This window comes from Sapajus apella, unplaced genomic scaffold (genome assembly GCF_009761245.1).
Source record: "Sapajus apella isolate SASKATOON/1434 unplaced genomic scaffold, GSC_monkey_1.0 scaffold74, whole genome shotgun sequence".
In the NCBI taxonomy this organism is placed as follows: Eukaryota; Metazoa; Chordata; class Mammalia; order Primates; family Cebidae; genus Sapajus; species Sapajus apella.
Window position 1 is genome coordinate 9,275,380 of NW_022437014.1, and position 24,052 is coordinate 9,299,431.

General features: G+C 54.2%; 1 long non-coding RNA gene across 1 annotated transcript; it reads left to right on the top strand.

Moving 5' to 3' along the window:
* Nucleotides 1–20,204: 20,204 nt before the first annotated feature.
* LOC116532105 lies at nucleotides 20,205–23,089 on the top strand. Its single transcript, XR_004260718.1, has 2 exons — nucleotides 20,205–21,183; nucleotides 22,337–23,089. It is a non-coding gene; the product is annotated as an uncharacterized LOC116532105 (long non-coding RNA).
* Nucleotides 23,090–24,052: the final 963 nt, after the last annotated feature.

The following is a 24,052-nucleotide window of genomic DNA, read 5'->3' on the forward strand; positions in this document are numbered from 1 at the left end:
CTGAGAAGATAGTTGCTATGGCCACATTTGATGGCCTAAACTGAGGCTCCAAACCCTTACTTCACCAAAGTTCCTCCAGCCCAGGAAGCTGTGGGTCTCTTGAGCCTGGGGCTTCGGGAAGCAGAGCTCATGGCTTAAATTAAAGCCAGCATCTGCTTAAATGTTCCATCAGAGCCCTGAAGAGATCTATTGTGTTTGTGTTTTCCTGATTCAGCTACACTACTCCAAGGGTGAGGTTCAGAGCATGTTTGCCTTGGGCATGGAGGAGCATCATTTTCACATCAGCACCCATCTGGTAGCTGCTAAGGCCAGTCTCACCAACTTCATGAAGCTGAAACATTCCTTCCTGCAGGTGTATGGAGGACAGCTAAGGCCAAGGGCATGCTGGGGTGGGGGTGGGAGCCTCCTGGGACAGCCCTTGGAGAAAAAAAGAAATTGTCCTAATGTCCTGGTTCCTGGGAGGAAGGGCAGGCAAGGCTGTGAAATGGACAAAATTTGCTGGAGTAGATTATCAGCTGGTGTCTGTATCTATCCCTTCTTCCTTTTGCATGATTTTTTGAACATCTACTAGGTGCCAGGCACTATTTCAGAAGGTGGGGTGTGACCTAAAATGGAACTGATAGATCCCTTCTCTCATCAATTGTGTACTGTAGTGGGGGAGATTAACTACCCCAAATGACACAAATAGATAGTAGTAAGGTATGGGGAAAATGTACTGAAGTGACTGAGTGAACAGGGAGTATATTTAGATTAGGTGGCCAGGGAAGGCTCCACTGAGGAGGTGGTGCTTGTGCTAGCCTTGGATGATAAGTGCAGCCATTCGAAAATCTACGGGAAGGCCAGGTGTGGTGGTTCATGCCTGTAATCCCAGCACTTTGGGAGGCTGAGGCAGGTGGATCACCTGAGGTCAGGAGTTCAAGACCAGCCTGACCAATATGGAGAAACCCCATCTGTATTTTAAAAAGTATATATATAAAATTAGCCAGGAACAGGCATCCCTGGAAGGGGCTGTCATTCGTGGTCTGTGCAGCCATGCAGACTGTCAATTTCTGTGTGAGAAACCCCCTGGGCACAAAGAGCCCAACCCCAGACCCGACAGAGTACAGACCCCAGCCCGGGGGCACAGCTTGCCAGGTGGCCTGATGGAATCCTCCCAGTGTCACATTTGCCACTTGTGTGCCCTGGAAGGCAGAGGAAATGAGCAGGTCCTCAATAGGCCAAGGCAGTGTGTATGTGTGTGTATGCCTGTGTATGTGTGTGCATGCCTGTATGTGCATGAGTGCTTACATGTGTATGTACATGCTTGTATGTGCATGTATGTATGCCTGTGTATGTGTGCATGCCTGTATGCATGTGTGTGCATGTATATGCCTGTGTGTGCATGCCTTATGTGAGCATGCATGTGTGTGCGTGTGTGTATGCCTGTGTGCATGGGTGTGTATACATGCACGTGCATGCATGTGTGTTTGTGCATTTGTGCCACCCTTGGTGAGCCTCACAGCTTGCAGCCCCACACTGTGGTCACAGTGTTGCACATGGTGGGTCAGCAGGTGGCAGGGAAGGGGCTTCCAGCCCTGCCTGTGGTCAGCCTCCCCAGAACCAGTGACTGGGTGATGCCCTGAGAACCAGCCAGTGCCAGTCTCTGGGCACAGCTCCCTGCAGCCCATCTGAACAGGTCGGTGCCCTTTGTACACAGCTCAGAGCTCACCACAGCACAAAGGGCCCCCATGCAGCCTCCTGCTGTAGGGATCTGGGAAAGCAGGAGTGTGCAGGGGCCTCAGGAGGTGGGGTCAAGTGATGCGGGAGGTCAGGGCAGCTTGATTCACCTAGGGGACAAAGGAAGAAGACCCAGGATGTGCAGACTGTTGGGAGGACTCAGCTATGGGGTGCCACCTGTCATTCCCCGAGATGGAAGGAGAGCATAGGACTAGGCGGCATGTGGGCATGGGGAATCTGAGAGGGCACAGGTCACCCATGCATGTGAGGCCCCCAAGAGCGATGCAGGTTGTTGGGGGTTGGGTCTGCTGCTATTAGATCTTGATTCAAGATGGTAAAAAACTGCTCCAAAACTCAGCGGCATCAAGCAAGTATTGGTCCTTGCTCACAAGCCTGTGGGTTACCTGGGCAGCTTTTCTGGTTTTCCACATGTTCAAGGTCTGTAGCGTGAGCAGGTGGCTCTGCTAGCCTTGGCTGGGCTCTCTGACCTGCTCGGGGGCTGGCCGTCAGCTTCGCTCGGACATCCTGAGCTGAAACCACGCTCCCTCCAACCTGTGGTGGCACAAGCCCAAAGGCGAGAAGGGTTGGCTCTCAGGTAGCTGGGAAAGGGGTTCAAGGGAGGAAGTGTGGTGAGGCCTCTTAAGGCCTGGGCTTAGAACTGGCGCTTGCTCAGTCATGTCACCGAATTCTATTAGAACATCACGAGGCCAGCCCAGGTCCGAGGGCTGGGGAGGTAGATGTCACCTCCAAGAGAAGCCTTGAAGTCTCATTGTAATGGGGATCCCCACAGGGACAGTGCAGGATGTCAAGTGATAATGGTGACAAAGTGAGCGCATAGCTTCCAAATTTTATGAAAATTATCAGGGTGTGTGGCAGCGGCGGCCACTGAGTCCTCTGAACCACCCTGGAGCTGGAGCTGCTGACCTCAGCTCCCATGGCCTACCCTTTGTGTGTGTCCTCCCCCCCCAATGGAGCTCACCCACCCGCTGCCCCTCCCCCTGCCTCGACACTGCAGCCTCCACCTGTCCTCAGAGCATTCAGGAGGCAGCCACCAGGATGGCCTGGTTGTCAGCTAGGATGGCAGGAACAAGGTAGGTGTCAGGGCTGAAGGTCACCCTGGGCAGAGCTGAACTCCACCCTACAGGCTGAGCAGGGTCCTTGGAGCCCTCCCTTGCTCAAGGAGTCTTACCTGGGGCTGCAAAGGCTGCACCATGTCCCACAGTCTCACTAGAAGGGCAGCAGGAGACCTGGGTCCCCACAACACCTTGACAGGCACAGCAGTGACGGTGGCTGACAGGCCCTGAATGCTTATCCTGTGATAGGTGCTGTGGGTCAGCCCACACCTCAGCCTCCAATCTGCTCAGTGCTATTAATAGCCCCGTGTTCAGATAACGAAATTGAAGGACTTAGAGATGCTGTGACCTGCCCAGAGCCACAGAGCTAGGGGAAGATAGTGGAAGAGGAGGGCGACCTCCAGTTTTCATCTGTCATGTGTTCACTCCATCCGCTCCTCTCCAAGCCTCGATGTCCTCCTCTCAGAAATGGGCTGAGCTCTCCCAAGGCGTTGCACAGGCTGGGTTTGTGCTCAACGCCATCTGTCCTTGCAGCCTTGACCTTGATGGAGAAGGTGGTCTGTGCAGTGGGAAAGAGGTGCAGCCTGTCTGGGTAAGGCCCCTGGCTGAGTCTGTCCCCCTCCCCAGGTGCTGGTCTCCTCCTCCCTATGGCTGGGGAAGAGTGAGCTGGCTGCCCGCCTGGCCCTGGCTCACCCATTCAATGTCTCCTGGCGGCAAGCTGAGGCAAGTGGCCTTGCTGAGAGCAAGGGTGGCAGGCAGAGCTGGCAGGTGAGTGAGGATGTCCCAGGAGCCCTTGGCGGGGGGCAGGAGTCAGGAGCTATGTAGCTGAGCCTGGGGGGCTGGGCATCTCAGGTAGGAAAAGGAGACCGTGTTCATCAGTGACAACGACTTCTCCAGAATCACAGCTCCCTGAAGCCTGGGATCTCCAGGGTCCTTCATTCCGTTTTTCCTTTATCGATACCTCATTAAGCACCTACCGTATACTATGCAATGTTTGCATACAGCTCACATATTAACGTGGAAAACAGGTCCAGGCATCTCCAATTCATCATTTATAGTTGCCTGTTTAGTGGTAGCTTTGGGGACTGAGTGAGCAGCTGGGCACCCCATCTAGCTGGGTGGCCTCTGGCGTCTCCCATCACCTCTCTGAGCCTTCAGTTTTTCCATCTGTGAAAGGGAGAACAATAGGCCAGTTGTGTGCAGGCAAAAGACGCTCTCCAGAATTCAAGCCAAGGAATGAATTTAAAAATCAGAAGGTGCAGTAAGCAGTAAAGATGGGCTGGGCGCAGTGGCTCACGACTGTAATCCAAGGACTTTGGGAGGTCGAGGCAGGAGGATCACTTGAGGTCAGGAGTTTCAGACCAGCCTGGCCAACATGGCAAAACCCTGTCTACTAAAAATACAAAAGATTAGCTGGGTATGCTGGTGCACGCCTGCTATCACAGCTACTCGGGAGGCTGAGGCAGGAAAATCGCTTGAGCCCTGGAGGCAGAGATTGCAGTGAGCCAAGATCATGCCATTGCACTCCAGCATGGGTGACAGAGTAAGACTCCAACTCAGGGGAAAAAAAAAAGAGTATATAAGATTGAGAGTAACTGGGCAGGTGGGTGGTCAGTGAGGGCCTCATGGGGGAGGCAGCCCTGAGATGGGAAGGACCAGGCTTGCGAAAAGCTGCAGAAGCAGCACTGCAGGAGGCAGGAAAAGCATGTGCAAAGGCATCTGTGGTGGGAAGGAGTCCAGTGCTTCGGGGAGTGCTTGGCAGGGGCGGGTGACCAGGAGATGAGGTCAGCCGGGCAGGGACAGATCCTGCTGGCCCTGGAGGCTGTATGGAGGCACACGATTGCTTTCTGCTTTTGGAAATGCTGAGTCTGGGTGTTGCGGATGAGGTGGTTTTTTTAATCCAGATGCTTTCAGTCTGCAACCTGGGAACAGCTCTGGGCTCTTCCAGAGATGAGGGGCAGGGCAATCTCTTCACCCTCCATCCTAATTCCTCTACGGGGATATTGCAGGAGCACGGTGTCAGCTTCTCCATCCTCCCTAGCCTCTCATTTCCCAACAGAGATGGGGTGTGGGGGTGCCGTTATTCTCTTTTCTCCTCCGAGTCTCCTCCTTAACCCCACCACTGCCCTCCCATCTCAACGCAGGTACAGCTCACCTGGAACAGAGGACAACCTGACTCTGCAGCTTGCCTGGGCTGACAGGTTCTCAGCACATAGCAACACCTGGGACGGCTGCCTGGCTGCCTCCCTGGGGCAGGTATGTGGGGTCTGGCCACTGTGCCCAGTGTGGGGCTCCCCTTTGTGCCAGGCTTTCTTGGCTGCACTCCCCCCCCACCCAGGTCATGTACCCTATTCTCTTCCCTATCAGCTCCAGGAAACTTTGGGCCTGGACCCCCTCCAGGTCTGCAGGGCCATAACACAGACCCCAGACGTGTTCATTGAACAGCTCGACCTGTCCTGGGGCCGGCAGCGTATGTGGCAGAACTTGACATATGAGGTGAGGCCTGGGTAGCAGTGTCCAGGCAGGGAACCCCCACATGGCTCCACATGCTGCAGGAGTGCCCCGCTCTGGGACAGTGTGGTCTTGAGTTCCAGTGCTTGTGGGACCCTGGGCCACTCACTTCTCTGCTGTGCACCTTGGTTTTCTCACCTGTGAAATGGGCATAATACTCCCTTCCTACCTGGGATGTGGTGAGGGCTCTGGAAGACGAGAAAAGCATGTGTTTCCCATATGAGATGCTGGAAATAGATGGGGAAGCAGGTGGGGTGCCAGTGGGCTTCTCAGGAGGGGGCGGAGGGAGATCGGGAGCTCAGGTTCCTGGAGGCATCAGGGACCAGGTCTCCTCCAGCACCTCATGGGCTCCTCATGGGACCAAGCACTGTTCTGCAGAGACTCGGGCAGGAACTCACCCATGGAGAACTGGGGAGAACTGACCTTGGAAGCCCCTTTCCTCTTCTGGGCCTCCCATCTGGGTTCCTGGGGCTCTTAGGCCCATACCCTTAAATGCTAACAGCAGAAATCCTACCATGGTCAGGGTGCAGTGGCTCACGCCTGTAATCCCACCACTTTGGGAGGCTGAGGCGGGGAATCACCTCAAGTCAGGAGTTCGAGACCAGGCTGGCCAACATGATGAAACGCTGTCTCTACTAAGAATAAAAAAATTAGCTGGGCATGGTGATGTGCACCTGTAGTCTCAGCTATCTGGGAGGCTAAGGTGGGAGAACCACTTGCACCTGGGAGGTGGAGGTTGCAGTGAGCCGACATTGTGCCACTGCACTCCAGCTTGGGCTACAGAGCAAGACTCTGTCTCAAAAAAAAAAAGAGAAGAAAATCCTGCACCAGAGTGTAAGGGAGTGCTGTGGCTGATGAGGGCTCTGACGGTGGATTCCTGGCACATGTTCTTGCTAGGTGAGGGTGTCCACCTGCAGCTGGCCATGTGCATTCTCTTACGTGATGGGCCCCTGACACATGGGCCCTCTCATTCCAGAGGCATCGGCCATCTCTGCCAGACAAGATCATCATGGAGGCCATGCTGGAGCACGTCCTCAGGGCCTCTTGTGCCCAGCAGAGCTTCTGGGGAGAAGTACAGACTGACTACGCACACTGGCTGCGGCACTCCCTCCACCTGGGGCTCTGTGACCTGCCCAGGGTGAGTCTCCCCTGGGGAAAGAGGCAGCTGGAGGACCAGGGACCCCTGGTGATGGGGCAGTATGGAGGGTGGTGCCCACAGAAGGCAGGGGTGTGAGCGAGGCAGCCAGATGCCAGTATGGTGGCTGTGCCATTTGCCTGCTGGCTGACTGGGCAGGGCACATCTCCTCTCTGAGTTTCCAGTGTTTCATCTGAGGAATGGAACCAGCAGCAGGTTCCAGGATGTAGGGTGACAGTGAGAGTTAAGAGAGATGTGACACAGGAATGCTCAGCCTTGGTGCCTGGCACATAAGTTAGCATTGCTGTTGCCATGATTGCCTCAGAAGAGAGGTGTTGGGACCCCTTTTCCTCAACCCCTTTCCCCTCCTGGGGTTGGTAGCTGGTTCACTGGTTCTTTTATCCACCCACCCATCCATTCATTCACCCATCTTTCCTTCCTCCTTCCCATCTTCCATCCATCCCCCTATTTCTGCCCTCCCACCCTCCCACCCTCACTCCCTTGCATCCTTCTTCCCTCCACCATCCATCCATGCCATCCGTCCATGCATCCATCCATCATCATCCCCCTACCATCCATCCGTCCATCCATGCATCCCAGGGACCCACACTTTTCTGTAAAGGGACAGATAGTAAATACTTTAGGCTTTATGAACCATCCAGTCTCTGTTTCAACTACCAACTCCACCACTGTCTTGTGAAAGCAGCTATAGATGATATGCATATGGCTGTATTCTAGTAAAAGTATTTATAAGAGTTGGCAGTGAGACAGATTCAGCCCGAACTATAGTTTCCCACCCCTTGTCTATTCCTCTGTTCATTCAAAAAACATGTGTATGTTTTACCTATGCCAGGCTGTGCTCTAGGTTCAGGGACTGGGTAGTTGGAGAGCCCAGGTGCCGGCCCCCTGGGTGGTGCATTCCAGTGGGGCCAGGAAGATACAGCAAACTAGAGCTGTTTGGTCTGTGGTCAGGGCATGGTAAATGCTGTGCAGGAAGTCGGGAGAGGGGGCAGGGTGTTGGAAAAGGGGCCTCACTGGTGAGGGTGAGCCCTGCAGAGGGAAGGGGCCTGAGGCAGGACTTTGTCTTGAGGACCACGGGGCAGCCCTTACGGAGGGAGTGAGGTTGGGCAGACTAAACAGTCCACAGGCCATGCCAGAGCCTGGCTTCTCTTAAGTGCAGGGGACAATGTCTGATTTGCATTTGTTTTTTTGTTTTTTTTCCTGAGACAAAGGGTTTCGCTCTGTCACCCAGGCTGGAATGCAGTGGTGCCATCTCAGCTCACTGCAACCTCCGCCTCCCAGGTTCAAGGGATTCTCCTGCCTCAGCCTCCTGAGTAGCTGGGATTAGAGGCGAGTGCCACCATGCCTGGCTAATTTTTGTATTTTTAGTAATGATGAGGTTTCACCATGTTGGTCAGGCTGGTCTTGAACTCCTGACCTCGTGATCCACCCACCTCGGCCTCCAAGTGCTGGGATTACAGGTGTGAGCCACCGTGCCTGGCCCTGATTTGCGTTTCTTAGAGGTTAGCTGGGGTAGGGGCAGGCATGGAGGCTGAGAGGTGACAGCTGCTGCAGTATTCCGGGTGCAAGGGATGGTGAGAAGCAGCTCCTACTGCCCACCACCCACCACCCTGTGCCTGCCTGACACCCAGACTTTTTCATCCTAGGCCCTCTTCATCTCCAGGGAGCACATGCTGGGCCAGGGTGGACCCAGCCCCAGCCCCAGCCCCAGCCCCAGACCACAGCCTGCACCTCAGCCTGACCCTCCAAAACCACAGCAGGCCTCATTCGCCTGACTTCTCCGGCGAGCTGGAGGTGGGTGGCCAGGACCAGGCTGACAGTCCCTGGGGAAGATGCCTGGATTTCCCTCCTGTTCTTCCCTGGCCAGCAGGTCCTCACTGCCTGGGCAGCCCCGCCATCTAGTGGCCACCTGAGGAACTGCAGACGCGCACCCTGGATGGGGCCAGAGCGTCACTCTGGGTGCAGGGAACACCTGCTGAACCCTAGGCTAGGCCTGGCGCTAAGACAAAACAGCTCCTCCACCGGCCCAACACCCAGCCCTTCCTATAACGGAGAGGTAGTAGCTGTGCTGCCCAAGTTTGAATCTGAGCCCAGCTGCCTCCTGGCACCTGAGTTTCCTCCCGTATAAAACGGTTATAATAATTGCACTGGCCCTATCTCCAACGGGGTTAATATTGCAAAGATTACATATGTTCATAGGCATAGATTGCTTAGAGCAATGCCTGATGGAAAGCTACCACTACGTAAGTGTTCGCTCATTAGCCATTATTGGCCCCACCTCCTCCCCTTCCTGCTTCCGAGCAGCCCTGGGAAGTAGGAAGGGGCAGAGTTTGCCTCCAATGCCTACTCTGCCCTGACCTGGCCAGGCAATCCCAGCAAGGAACCTCTCTGAACATCTGTTTCCTCATCTTGGATCACGTATTTCACAGGGTGGTTTTTGGGGCTCTGGATAGCAGTTCTCACTGCCTGCACAGCCAAGGCACATGACGTAGCAGGTGCTCTCTCGATGTTTCCATCGGCCTCCTCTGTCTCCCTGGCTGGGTGAACTTGACCTTGTGACTTTCCTTTGCTGAGCCTCAGTCTTCCCCACTGTCAAATGGGAACATCTAACATCTCCCTTGCAGAATCCTTAGGAGGAAAACAGACATTTGTACAACACCTGCACATAGTAGGTGCTTGTGAGAAGGGAACTCCCTCCCTTCCTGGCATCTGGAGCTGGATGAGGATGGCATTTGTGGGTTGATAGTCCAGCAGCTGTGGCCCTTTCAAAGGAGCTTCTGCTTCCAAGCTTCTTGTTCCCTGTACTGATGGTCCCTTTCCCTTTCCCAGCCAGGCTCCTGGCTGCTCCCAGGTCTGTAAGCCCCAGGCCCGATGGAACCAGATGCCTGGGAATGAGCCTGTGGTGGACACTCAGCAAGCGACTGGTCCTCTTGCTTCCCTGTCCCAGATTTGGGACAGGTATTCCGATGCCTCCTCATTGGCTCCATTCTGGGGTCTGTGGAGTGGTCAGAGGCCTTCTCAACCTTCTTTGTTCCTCCCCACAACCCAGTGGCCCCAGGACAGATGAGGGACAGATTCAGGGACGTCAGGCACTCTTCCAGGCTGCACAGAGGTAGGTGGGGCCCTCGCTCCTCAGTGATAGCCAGCGGGGCTGAGGCCGACTGTGTGGTCTGCAGACTGTCCCCTGCCCCCACCTGCCTGGCAGGATCACACCGTGCTCTGTGAAATTCTACAGGAGTCCTAGGCTGTACCTTCTTACCAACTTGAATCTCCTCAGAGATCAGTGTGCTTCTGCACGTTTAGTAAGCATGCTGCATTAAGTTCCAAGGGCTACTATATTAAATTGCCACCAACCAGAAGGCTTAATGCAACAGACATGTTTGGTCTCACAGTTCTAGAGGCCAGAAGTCCAAAATCAAGTTGTCAGCAGGGCCACATTACCTCTGAAAGTCCTAGGTAAGATCCTCCCATACCACCTCTAGCTTCTGGCCACTGCCGGCAATGCTTGGCTATGGTGGCATCGCGCCAGTCTCTGCTTCTGTCCCACATGGTGGCCTTCTGCCTACTGGGTGGTGTCTTCACATGGCCTTCTCCTAGGAACAGCATTCATTGGGTGTGTGGCCTACCTTCATCCACTGTGGTCCCATCTTAACTTGATATTTGCAAAAAAACTATTTCCAAATAATACCACGTTCACGGGTATGGGGGGGTCACAACTTCAACATATGTGAGGAACCAAATTCAACCCATAACAGACACATACTCTTTTAAGTCCTTCTAAGTTTTGTGAACCATTGTTCTGTATGTTTTACAGACTTTGGAGCTGAGGCCCAGAGAGGGTGCCACCCTTACTGAAGAGTGCACAGCTTGTTAGCTGCAGTGTCTGAACTAGAATACAGGGTAGCTGAGGCTCCTTACCCCGCAGGGCCTCCTCCAGGCTTCTGTTCTCTTGGGGCCTCTCCCCCACCCCATTCTAGACAGCTGTCCTTGTCCTGGTCCCTGCCATGCCCCAAGGATAGGTGCTTGCAGGGATTTAGGTAAACTGCTCAGTGCCTGGGGTGTTATGCCAGGCGTTACCTGCAACTCCTTGAACTTGCTTAGACCTTTGCAGTGGTTCCTATGCAAAATTGGAAAGCGTGGGCTGTTGGCAGAAGCACCGGGGAACTGCAAATGTTAGAAACACAAGTGCCCGGGATGCCCCCTTAAACCAATTAAATCAGTGTCTGGGTGGGGCCTGGGAAGCCATCTCTAAGTTGCCCTGTGGAGGCTGCTGCTGGGTCGGTGGACTCCTAGTTGGTTATTTTATTTTTATTTTTTCTTGGAGAAAGTCTCACTCTGTCACCCAGGCTGAAGGACAGTGGTGCCATCTTGGCTCACTGCAACCTCCGCCTCCTCGTTCAAACGATTCTTCTGCCTCAGCCTCTCAAGTAGCTACAACTACAGGTATGTGCCACTACACCCAGCTAATTTTTTGTATTTTTGGTAAAGACCGCGTTTTACGGGTTAGCCAGGACAGTCTCGAGCTCCTGACCTCGTGATCCACGATCCACCTGCCTGGGCCTCCCAAAGTGCTGGGATTACAGGAGTGAGCCACTGTGCCTGGCCTAGATGGATATTTAAAAAATTGTTTATATCTATTTGCTAAGAGACTGGCTAATTTTTGTGTTTTTGGTAGATACAGGGTTTTGCCATGTTGCCCAGGCTGGTCTCAAACTCCTGGGCTCAAGTGATCTGCTCACCTTAGCCTTCTAAATTGCTGGGATTACAGGAGTGAGCCACTGTGCCCGGCCCTGAGTATTCTCATAGGTGCTTTCTGTGATGAGGCACTGGGAGCCTTTCGGGAGGGATGTGGCACAGGGAACCTGGTGCCCTGGAGATTGGGTGTGGTTATTGTGCCTTCCCTTTGTTTCCTACAGGTCCGACTGCAGCCTCCTCAGCCAGCCCCTTCCTAACCCTGGGGCTGGCAGGAGACAGAGACCAGGGAATGCTCCACTCAGGACTTTGCCCTCCTGCTCCCAGCTTTGCAGCTCCAAGGCTTAGCGGGTTGGCCTACTGGGACGTGTTTCCACCTCAGCTTCTCAAAGCCTGGTCCAGTTGGAAGGAAATGTGGACAACAGGGAGGAGAAAGTGAACCAGTCCATGTCCAGGGCCCCAGGCTGTCTCCAGGCTTCTGTGTCCCATGAGGAAAGTGAGTGGCGGCTGGGTCCCAGCTCGGCTAACTGGATCATGGCCCCCATTGGCTCAAGGAAGGAGAGGGCTCTGGGCATTAAGATTTCAGAAGTCAGGACCGGGCGCAGGGGCTCACACCTATAATCCCAGCACTTTGGGAGGCCAAGACAGGAGGATCGCTTGAGCTCAGGGGTTCGAGACCAGCCTGGGCAACATAGTGAGATTCCCATTTCTACTTAAAGCCTGGTGGGGTGGGATGTTCCTGTGTCCCAGCTGCTGGGAGCAAGCTGTGATGGTGCCACTGCACTCCTGCCTCAGTGACAGTGAGACCCTGTCTCAAAAAAAAGCTCAGGAAACCCTGTCAGGACTGCATGGCATCCCTCACTGACAGCCATGTCAGGTGAGGCTGCTGGGAAGGGTACAGAAGAGAGGGCTTCAGGTGGCTCAGCAGGTTGACTGAGGTGGTGCAGCTCCAGGTTCTCAAGTCCTAGGGCTTTGAGGCTTGGCCTGGGGCAGTAGGGAGCTACGGAAAGCAGTGGAGGAGGAGTAGGCAGCTGGAAACATCAGGGTACCCCAGCAGGTCGCCTTCTGGCTCCAGGGGACAGAGAAGAGAGCGTGGTGCTGCAGGCATGTGCCATGGGCAGTCAGCAGAGGTGGAGGTCCTGTTCGGGGATGGCAGGCAGCCCTTCCAGCCGCTGGGACACCTGACCTTGCAGGTTGCCAGCCACGGCCTCCTGCTGGCTGCGTACGGCTGCCAGGGGTGTCTGCTGGGCCATGTGGAGGTGAGAGGGCCTGGACTGGGACACAGGGAAGGGGTTACCGTTCTCTCTCTGGACAGAGGCCACAGTGCCAGGAACCCTGAGCCCTTTGGGTCCATCTGTGCCCAGAAACCAGAGCACACGGCCCCAGGGTGAGGCCCGCACCTGCCGCTGGCACTGAGACCCTTTGTCTATTTCATTCCTATGTGGCCCTGAGGGAGTCCTAGCCTCTTCTCTGTCCTAACAGTCCAGGATTGCAGCAGTTGGCTCCCAGGTGCAAGCCTGGCTGGAAAAGAAGGTTCCAGCACCTGGTGGGTAGCACAGGGGTGAAGGATTGAGTGGAGAGCTCAATCTGGCTTGGCTTGTAGCCCCCACTTGCCAGGCATCCCACCCTGGGCAGAAGGGTCTGGGGCTCTCTCTGCCCTGGACCTCACCCTGATTCTGCCTTGGCTTTCCTGCCCAGTCCAGCCGGCAGGCACCCTGGATGGCATGGCAGGCCTCCTCCTTCGGCTGTCCCAGGCAGGGCTGGAGGCCATGCAGGCAAGTGGTTGGGCTGTGACCACCTTGTGGGGCCAGAGCCAGGCCAGGCAGGCACTGACCCAACACCTGCCTCTTTACCTGAACCAGCTGCAGGTGGGGCTGAAGCAGCTGTGGAAGGAGCTGCAATGTGAGTGTGGGAGGGAGGGCTCAACCCTGCACCAAAATCCACGCCCAGTCCAGAGCCCTAAGCCCTCACATTGGCCCATGGCATTGTTTCAATCAGAATGGTGGCCTTGCTTCCCGCCGGCCTGCAGCTCAGCTGTGTTGAGACTGCTGCCTTGCTTCTTACAGACCTAGTCTTGGGTTTTTTTTTTTTGTTTTTTTTAACAGAGTCTCACTCTGTTGCCCAAGCTGGACTGCTGTGGCACGAATTTGGCTCACTGCAACCTCCACTTCCCGGGTTCAAGCGATTCCTGTCTCAGCCTCCCAAGTACCTGGGACTACAGGTGAGCGCCACCATGCCCAGCCAATTTTTCTATTTTTAGTACAGATGGGGTTTCACCATATTGGTCAGGATGGTCTTGAACTCTTGACCTCGTGATCTGCCCGCCTCGGCCTCCCAAAGTGCTGGGATTACAGGTGTCAGCCACTGTGCCTGGCCCAACCTTCTTTTTTTCCATGGTCTGCTGTCTTATTCTTACAGGGTCTCCAAGCTAATATCCCTTATGCCTGCTGCCTAGGTTTCTCCAGTCTTCTGCCTGTTTCTTTTGAGTGGACAGCCTTGTTTCCGTGAAGCTAACTGCCACAGGGTCTCTTTCTGGTTCCACGATGAGCTCTCTGTGGCCCTGTGGTCCTTAAATGCTCACAGCTACTGCCCTCCTGGCAGGACCAAGAACTTCTGGCCTCTCCACCATCCAGGGCTAATGTCCAGCCCAGCGCAGAGTCCCCAAGACCCTGCCCAGCACCAGGGTGGGCGTCCCTCTGACTGGCTGTTAAATGTCACCTCCGTAGCCTCACTGCTGTGCCAGAGTCCCATGGCCACCCACAGGGCAGTGAATTTGAAAGAGTGCTCCATGACTCCGCACACTGTGCTGTTCACAGCTGTCATTGACTACAGTGAGAGGAGGCAGGAGTGTTGGCGCAGGGAAGGGGGCTGGGGCGGAGTCCAGGGGGAACCAGGGCCAGCACCTAGTGTCCTCTCCCAGTCCCAGCACCTTCACATGGGAGGCACTTGGCTGTCCCAGCACTATGTGACCCAGGGTGTTTAGTGGGGCTGCCCCATTGGCAGGTGCTGCATGGCGCGGACCACACTGTCAGACTCCTAGGAGGCAAGCAGGGGTTCAGCATAAACCACGTTTGTGCAAACAGTTCCGGTGCAGAGCCTTGTATCACTTCTAGGAGTGGTGGGAACCCTCCCCCAATCCAAGTTCCCAAACAAGCTATGAGCAGGCCATGCAGAGGCGGCTCGGGTCTGCTGTGACAACTCACCCGCAATCTCCAGTGCCTGCTCCTCTATTGCTTTTCCCCCCGCTCCCCCACCATCTTTACCCCAGGAAGAGGCCCTGTCTCCTTGAGGCCTGGGCTGGACCTCTGACCTCCCCAGAGGCCTCATGGTTAGTGTTGGCTGCCAGTTGCAGAGCCCCTGGCCACACTGAAGGACTCCTACCTGGAGGTGACGCTGCGGCCCCTGAAGGAGGTGTGGTGGGAGCGGGCAGAGGAGGCCATGTGGTGGCTGCAGACCTGGGTGCCCGGGATGCCAGACAACGGGGGTCCCAGGCCCATCAGGGTGGCCCTGGGGGCCATGAAAGGTGCCCTGGAGCTGGTGACTGAGAGCAAGGGTGGGCGTGGCTGGCAGTTGAGGATGATGGAAACAGCTCTCACTGTCCCCTCCCTCTCCAGGTGGCCCATCAGATGCTGTCCTGGGCTGAGGCCATGTTCTCACGGGCACAGAAGAGGCTCTGCAAACCCCTGCTAGACCTGTATGGCCTCACAGCCAGGTAACGCAGGGTTGGGAGTGGCGCATACAGCGTTCCTGCCACATATCAGGTGCAATGCTGAATGCTTCGACATGCACTGACTCCTCTGACTGCCCTGCACAGAGGCTTCTTCACTCCCCATTTCACAGAAGAGGAAGCTAGGGTTTCTTCCTCACTCCATAGAGACCTTGTGAGCATGATTCCAGTCCAGGCAGGATTTTAGGAGCTGCGGAGGAGGTACGCAGTGGGCAAGGCTGACCCCTGCCTTCAGGAAGCTCAGTTTTACTCAGAGACAGACACGAAGGCCAAGAAATCATCTACAGCAGGGTGTGCACAGCTCCCTGCAGACAGCCTGAGAGTCACCTCTTAAGCAGGCCATTCTACTGTGTCACATTTCCTTTTGTTTTGTTTTGGTTTTTTTTGTTTGTTTTTTTTTTGAGATGGAGTCTTGCTCTGTAGCCCAGGCTGGAATGCAGTGGTGTGATCTCAGCTCATTGCAACCTACGCCTCCTGAGTTCAAATGATTCTCCTGCCTCAGCCTTCCGAGTTGCTGGAAATACAGGTGTGTACAACCGCACCTGGCTAAGTTTTAGAGTTTTTAGTAGAGGCAAGGTTTTGTCACTACAGGCTGGTCTCAAACTCCTGACCTTAGGTAATGCACCCTGCCTTTCCCTTCCAAAGTGTTGGGATTACAAGCATGAGCCACCACTCCCAGCCTGTTTTGTAATCTTTTAAACACACAAATCCCTTCTTTCTTGCAGGCCGTGCAGAAGCCAGCCGCAGGCTGGGTGTGGCCCACTGCTCATCATTTACCACCACTGAGCCACACCTTAGGTGGCAAATGCTAGAGATGGAACATTGGTGAGATGGTGTGCTGGGGATCCTATGGTGTGACCATGGCCAGCTTTGAGGAGAAGGTACAGTTCAAGCAAGAGCCGTGGGGCCAGTGTGGGAAGAGCACTCCAGGTGGGGGCACCACTGCACAGAGGCCTGGGAGAGGGATGTGCCTGGCCTGTTTGTTTTTGAGATGGAGTCTCATTCGCTGTCACCCAGGCTGGAGTGCTGTGGTGTGATCTCAGCTCACTGCAACCTCTGTCTCTCAAATTCAAGTGATTCTCCTGCCTCAGCTTCCCAAGTGGCTAGGATTACAGACATGCACCACCATACGTGGCTGATGTTTGTATTTTTAGTAGAGTCAGGGTTTCACCATATTAGCCAGGCTGGTCTCAGACTCCTGGGCTCCAGAGACTTGGCCTCCCAAAGTTCTAGGATTACAGGAAAGAGCCTGGCCTGTTTTAATAGCAAGTTGGTTGGGCTGAAGCAGAATGTGAGCTAAGGAGAGTGGATGCAAGTGGGAGGGACTGGGAGGTCACGTGGCTGGGGGATGGCGGGGAGGACTCTGGCTTCTGCTCTGAGCTAGGAAGGACATGATCACCCTTTCACTTCAAAAGGCCCCTTTGGTCCCTGTGTTGAGAACCTGGGGGTGGTGAATAGAGGTGGGGAACCCAGTCTAGAGCAGGGGCCTAGGGACCCAGTATCCTTTTCCCTCCCAGGCATGAGACCCACCAGGAACCAGGCTCCAGGAATGGAGGCAGCCCCCTTCTTCCACGCTGGTGGCCTCGCAGTGTCTGGACTCCGGCTCTGCCTCTAACTGGGATTCCTCTGCATTGGCTCTGTGTGCCTGAGTTTCCCCAGCTGTAGAATAGGGACTAGACCCGCATCATCGGGAAAAGGCTCCATGTAATACAAGTTCCTGCTTCTGCCAACTTGTGGTCCGAATGTAGGCTGAGGAAGGGAAGAGCTCTCAGGGCAGGGCTTTGGCTTGGTTGAAGAATCACCTGCCTGGTTATTCTCCTACCTGGTGAGTGGGATCTGATGGGGGTGCCAAAAAATGGATTTAACTGGCAGGGAGGGCATTCAGGCTGCTTCCTGCCCCCAGCTGCAGGGCCTCTGGGATCCCTAGAAGGTAAGTGAGTCCACCTGCCCCTGCACCCCCTCCACCAGCCCATCAACAACAGAGTGAGCATGTTCCTCTACCCCCACATGAGCCGAGATCTCCCTGATCATTCAGATCTCACAGGCTTGACCCTACTCTACATAGTAAGAAAGTTCGAGTCCTCCCCTCAACTGTAGATATTTCCTAGACCTGTTAGTGGGGCACAGTGGCTCATGCCTGTAATCCCAGCACTTTGGGCAGATCATGTGAGGTCGGGAGTTCGAGGCCAGCCTGGACAACATGGTGAAACGCTGACTCTACTAAAAATACAAAAATTAGCTGGGCATGGCAGTGAGTGCATGTAGTTCCAGCTACTCTGGAGGCTGAGACAGGAAAATCACTTAAACCCAGGAGACAGAGGTCGCAGCGTAAAGATATTAACACTATCCTCGAGCCTGTAACACAGAATGGGATTCTGTCCCAGAAAACAAAGCAAAACAATTTCCTACACCTTCCAGTCCTGTCCTCAGCATCCCCACACACAGGCCCTATGCTACCCAAGACCCAGGGAGCAGATCAGGCATGACATCAGACATATATGTCCTCAAAATAGGGCAGGTTGTTTCTGTCCTGGCCTCAACCCCACCTCTGCTGTCATGCCAGCCTCTGTGCTCCTCTACCACATTATGGGATTTCCTAAAACAAGGACAGCCCTTCCCCAAGAGGCAACCCCCATGCTTTCCACGGCAGAGCTCTTTCTGCAGACCTGTGAGCTCCCACTCTTCAGCCAAATGAAGCACGGCTCAGCCAGGCACAGCGACTTGTCCTGTGTGTTCCCTCTAGGAACTACTCAGTGGTGGTGACGCTGCTGCTGCTGCTGCCGCCTGGGGGTGACGTGGCCTGGGTGACTGGCTACCTGGTGGATGAGAAACTGCTATGGCCACTCCGACAGCTGTCCAGGGCCAATGTGCTGGCCGAGTTCTACTGGCTCAGACGCTGCCTGCTGCAGGGTCCCTGGGAGTGTGAATCCTGCCTCAGGCTGTGCCACCCTCCTCCCTGGGAGCCCCCTGCCCCATGGGCACATCAGCAGGGCCATGCAGAGGTAGGTACTGTGGGGGCACAGGGGAGCCTGCAGAGGCTTGTGGCATCACAGTGCCAAGCCCAGAGCTTACTGGACTTCCCAAGGTCCTATGCGACTAGGGCTGAGGCTACACACCCTGCTTTTGTCCAGAACATAAGGCCTGGCCCAACAGGAGTACAGTGGGTGGTTTGGGGCTTCAGGCCAGCTCCCTCCCTGTGGGCTCTGCTGGAGCAGAAGGCGGACCTCCCATTACAGCTGGAAGGGCACTAATTGAGTTCCAACTCGCAGGTCAGGGGCGATCTGGTGCTGGGGTGACCAGCTCTGGGCTCCTGGGGAGCTTGCATGTGGCTCAGGTGAGTCTGCTAACCTCTGTGGACTTGGATTCCTCCACTGTGAAATGCAGGTAACCACGTGGCATGCTCACATGGGTAAAGGGCATGTACGGTTCTTAATGCATGAGGGAGCCCCTCATGTCCTTGGGGGAACCATGGTACCCAGGCCTGGCAAAGAGTGGTTTATCTGTGTGCTACTCACATGGAGGCCTAGGGCTCCCTAGAAGCGTGGGTGCAGTCATGTCTAAGCAGCACACTGATGCTGTAGAAAACAGCCTGGTCTTCATGTTGTGTGTGTGTGACCATGGGCTTCTCTGTGCCCCTCAGTTCTGATACCTGACCATGGGACTGGTAATGCCTCCCACGGGATGCTGGCCCTGGCCAACAGGTGTCTGGCTGTGCACGATGGATGGTGCTTTCCCGCAACAGACATGAGCACCCCCAAGGCACAGCTCAGGGACCACGCTGGCTGGACTGGTCAGACCTGCTCCTTCACAGGCCATCTCTTCCCTACCCTGAAGAGGGCAGGTCTGCAGGACACCGCTGTCATGTTTGAGTGAGCCGTTGGCCATCCACTTAATGTCTTTTTTCCCCCAGTAGCTTCCTTGACATTAAATGGATGACTTGTATGATGTTTTTTTTGGTGGGGAGGGGGACTAGGTCTCACTCTGTTGTCATGGTTGGAGTGCAGTGGTGCGCTCTCGGCTCACTGCAACCTTGACCTCCTGGGTTCAAGTGATCCTCCTACCTCAGCCCTGCAAAGCGCTGGGATGGCTGCTTAGCACCACTGTGCCTGGCCGATCTGTGAATTTTAAGTGCACGATTCAGTGGCTTCTAGTTTATTCAGAGTTGTGCATGCCTCACCCCAATTCATTTTATAAATTGATTTATAAATTGATTTTATCCTCAAATGAAATCCTGCAGCTGCCAGTCTGCCTGCTGTGTCCATGGCTGTGCCTGCACTGGACATCTGATATAAATGCAAGCATAGAATACGTGGCCTCTGAGCCAGGCTTTGTTACTTAGCACAGCAGTTTTGTAGGGGGTCTCAGGACTCGATTCCTCATTAGGGCTGAATTGGCTGTAGCCCTTCAGCTAATGTCATCCTGAAGCTGGTGGGGGATGAGGGGGACTCCTGGTCTCAGGGCAGCCTAAGCCGGGGCTGTAGGCATTGGGGTGCCCAGCAGGCATTGTGCTCCCACTGTGGTGGGTGGAGCTGTCTCCATCACCCTGCCTTTGGGGCTGCTTCTCCCCAGACCATGCCCTGGTGGCCAGGGCCCAGCACCTGATGACTTTCGACAGCCGAGTGTGGGACCTCAGCGTCCAGTGCGGCAGCATCCTCCTGGCCCAAGACTTTGCTCACAACACATTCTCCCTGATGCTGGGTCGGACAAGCCTGGGGCTCAAGACCCTGACCGTGGAGCTGAAACACGTGACCCTCATCTTCTACCCCAGCCTGCAGGTGAGGAGGAGAGGCCCGAACTTCCCCTGGAGACTTGTGCCTGTGGCAGGTTGCCTGGGGGATGGCACTTTCAAGTTTGTTCCCTGGCTGTGGGTCAGCCCTCCTGCCCACCCCCTCTGGTCCACAGGCCTATAGGCTATACAACTCCTACCTGCTGGGGGAGAGCTGTCCAGACCTCTAGCTGCCTCATGCCATGACAAGGAGGGACGTCCCTAGGATTGAGCTGGACAGTGAGGACGGGGTCTCCATCTCCTGTGATGTGCCCACCAGCCTCTGCAGCCTGACTCTGGGCCTCTGGCACCATGGTGAGTCTGGGCCCCGGCGGGGTTGGCCCCACCACCAAGAGCCTCTTCGGGATGCACCATTCTCAGCTTCCAGTGCGCCAGGGGAGGATCACGGGCTCTCAGGGCCCCCTCAGCTTCTCCCCTCCCCACAGGCATATCCGCTGGCCTTCTGGGCACCAACGACAATAAAGCAAGCAATGAGCTGATGTTGCCGGATGGCTCAGTGGCCCACAGCCTGGAGGAATTCAGCCTGGCCTGACAGGTGAGCAGGTGCACCTGCCCTTCCTCCCTCTGGCTGAGGCTCTTGAGGGCTGCTCGCTGCAGAGTCCCAGGAAAGGCAGGTGGCCTGCTGGCTCTGCAGAGGTCTTTGCAGACCCAGGATTGGGGGGAGTCTCCTGCTGAGGCCGATGTATGTGGGGGAGCCACATGGTCCAGCGGGAGGCCTGAGTCTTGTGTCTGTCCCGCCAGGTGGATGGTGACTGCAGGGCCACCGAGAAGACTCAGTCGACCTGCCCAGGACAGAGCCCCGCCTGCCAGGCCTTCTTCCAGGACCCCCGTTCCAGCTTGGGGAACTGATTCCGGGTGGTGAGTGTGAGCCTGGCCCCTGGGGCACAGAAAGCCCTTTCCCCAGTCTACCTGGGAAGTGGCATGGAGGAGGGGCCTAAGTTAGAGACAGTGACTGGGTGGCCCAATTTCAGGTGGACCCTGAATCATTCCTCAGTCTGTGTGTGCAGGACCCCTGTGGCACCTAGAGCTCCAGCCTGCCTGCACTCTGGCGGCCACCTACATCCACCTGTGTGCCCGCAACTTTGGGCCCCTGGCCCCTCCTCCACAGTGCGGTAAGCTGCCCCAGCCGGCTGGCACTCTGCCCCCTGTCTGCCATCTGCCTTCCAGCTGGAGGGAAAATCCATCTCTCTCTCTTGCCAGGGAGAACAAATAATCGTCATTCAAGGAGCTAAGAGTCAAAACAAAACATTTACGGCCTAATACACCTTGGATGTGTGTCCCCTCCAAAACTCACGTTTGTTGGAGGGGGTACATCCCTCATGGATGGCTTAGCATCCTGCGTTTGGTGAAGCATGGGTTCTTGCTCCGTTAGTTCACCTGAGAGCAGTTTTTTTATAAAAAGCCTGGCCCTTCCTTTTCTCTCTTTGCACCCACTCCCATTTCTGCCATGATCATAAGCTTCCCGAGGCCACGCCAGAAGCCAAGCAGATGCTGGAGCTGTGCTTGTACAGCCTGCAGAACTGTGAGTCAATTATCTCTCTTATTTATGATCTACCCAGGCTGGAGTGTAGTGGCATAATCTCACCTCAATGCAACTTCCACCTCCCAGGTTCAAGCAATACTCCTGCCTCAGCCTCCCAAAAATACAGGCAGGTATTTTTGTAGAGATGGTGTTGTTTTTCCATGTTGGCCAGGCTGGTCATGAATGTCTGACCTCTGGTGATCCACCTGCCTCGGCCTCCCAAAGTGCTGAATGATAGGTGTGAGCACTGAGCCCAGCCTCACTAGGGATTTGAATGTCCACTCTCATTTAGGGAAAATGCTCAGCCCGTTTTCCCTCTGCTCTCATACTGCAAAAATCATCATCAACACAGAAGATGACTTCTGTGAGCAAATGTGTGGGGGTTTGTCCCCACTACCAGGGTGGACCTCTAATTTAGTTCTAACACTAGCTACCTTAAGATTCTTCAGCCAGTGCTGCATATGATTCGCTGTGGCAAAGCCCCACTAAAAAGGCATAGAAGTCAGTGGCAACAAGAGGAGTGGCCTTACAAGAGCTTCAGATGCCAGAATTAATGGCTGCCATTCACAGACATTTAAAACTTAATGAATTCAACAGCAGAAGAGAAAATTAATCAACTGGAAAATAGGACAAAGGGCAGATGACATGAAAGGATCCAACATGTCTCAAAGAAATTCCAGGCCAGGTGTGGTGGCTCATCCCTGTAATCCAGCACTTTGGGAGGCCAAGATGAGTGGATCACATAAGGTCAGGAGTTCGAGACCAATGTGGCCAACATGGTGAAACCCCGTCTCTACTAAAAATACAAAAAATAGCCAGGCTTGGTGGTGTTTGCCTGTAATCCCAGTTACTTGGGAGGCTGAAGCAGGACAAATGCATGAACCCAGGAGGTGGAGGTTGCAGTGAGTTGAGATCTTGCCACTGTACTCCAGGCTGGTGACAGAGTAAGAGTCTGTCTCAAAAAAAAAATTCCAGAATGAAAACAGAGACAGGACCCAGGACCCTTTAGAGTCAGGAGGCACACTCCCCAAATCCATCCATACGTAGACCCATCCAAACACAATTGCAGAAAAGACAAAGAAAAGGTCCTAAAAGCCACTGAGGAGGGTGGAAAGAAGGAAGAACGTGTTGACAATTGCTTTCCCACCAGCAGCAACAGAAGCCAGTGGAGTAAGAGAAAGTAAGCATGAGGTTAGAGATGATCCGCAGCTCAACTATTACTGAAGGAAATAACCTCTCAGCACTGATCTGTCTAGAGATCTCTTCACCACAAATGGACACTTACTCAAGGGATACATCCACATGTTCATTTACATACTGTCTGTGTCTGCTCTCCTGCTAAAGCAGCAGAGTACTGCCAAGAGAGACCATATTTTTGCTCTCTGAAAGACTCGATTAGAAAGATGGAAAGATAAGCTACAGATTGGAAAAAGTTTACAAATCACCTATCAGACCAAGGACTCATCTCCAGAGACTCATCTCTACAATATATAAAGAACTCAAAGCTCAAAAGTAGGCCAGGTGCAGTGGCTCACGCTTGTACTCCTTGCACTTTTGGAGGCTAAGGTGAGATGGCTTGAACCCGGGAAATCAAGGCTGCAGTGAGCCATGATTACACTCCTTGCTGCATGACAGAGTGAGACCTTGTCTCACAAAACAAAACCTCCAAAGTAAAAAATGGGAAATAAACACATCAACAATGTTTGGACTCCCAGCCGTAGAGAAACAGGGTAGTGCTACACACCTGAGATCCGGTGAGTTCCGGCACGGGTTGGTGAGTTCCAGGGACTCTGCAGCATAAAGCATTAGTTGAACATCCAAATGGCCAGGTTGTGATTTCAGCATCCACTGATGAGTGCACTATAAAAAGCACTGTTCTAGTACCAAAAAGGTGGTGGCTGCTGAGAATAAAGCTAGGCTTAGAGGCAGGAATCAAGGTCACGGTCTACCAACCAGATCCTCTCGGGAAACAGCATTGGACTCATGAAGTGCCAAGACAGCAGGTGGTGCGGCTCCATGGGAAGCTTGGAGAATCTGGAATCAAGCAGAAGCACTCATTGTTCTGACCGTGTAAATACAAAACTGTCAGCTACTACGGCCATCAACAGAACATCTGGCAGGACAAGCAACTCAAAAGATTTGTAACCACAGGGTAACAATGGACTATTATCTGCAGTTAAGGTCCTCTCCCTTCCTCTTAGGACTTATTTATTTATTTATTTGAGAGATAGTCTTGCTATGTCACCTAGGCTGCACTGCAGTGGCACAATGTCGGCTCACTGTAACCTCCGTCTCCCAGGTTCCAGCAATTCTCTTGCCTCAGCTTCCTAAGTAGCTGTGATTACAGTCAGGTGCCACCAAGCCCAGCTAATTTTCTGTGTGTGTTTTTAGTGGACACAGGGTTGCACCATGTTTGCCAGGATGGTCTCAAATGTCTGACCTCATGATCCGCCTACCTCGGCCTCCCAAAGTGCTGGGATTACAGGTGTGAGCCATCATGTCCGGCCGGGTTTATTATTATTTTTTAAACAAGGGCTAAATTCTTCCCCTCTCTTGGACACCAGTGAAGTATTTAAGAAAAGCAGTCACCAATTATTATAGTGAAATTTTGAAATACAAATTAAAAGGTGGTTATAATGTAACATGGGAAATGCCCCCATAAAACGGCATATGTCAACCATACGTCGCCTTTCTGTTGAAACTGCTCTCTGCAACCCTGGTGTGACAGGCAAGCAATCCAAATCCACACCATCTTGGCCCCTGTGACTTGTAATTAATAAGTGACTAAGGCCTGTAATTTCCACCCTACCCAGACAATGTGTAAACTACGCTTATCTTCACTTCCGTGAACCACTTAGGTAACAACTGG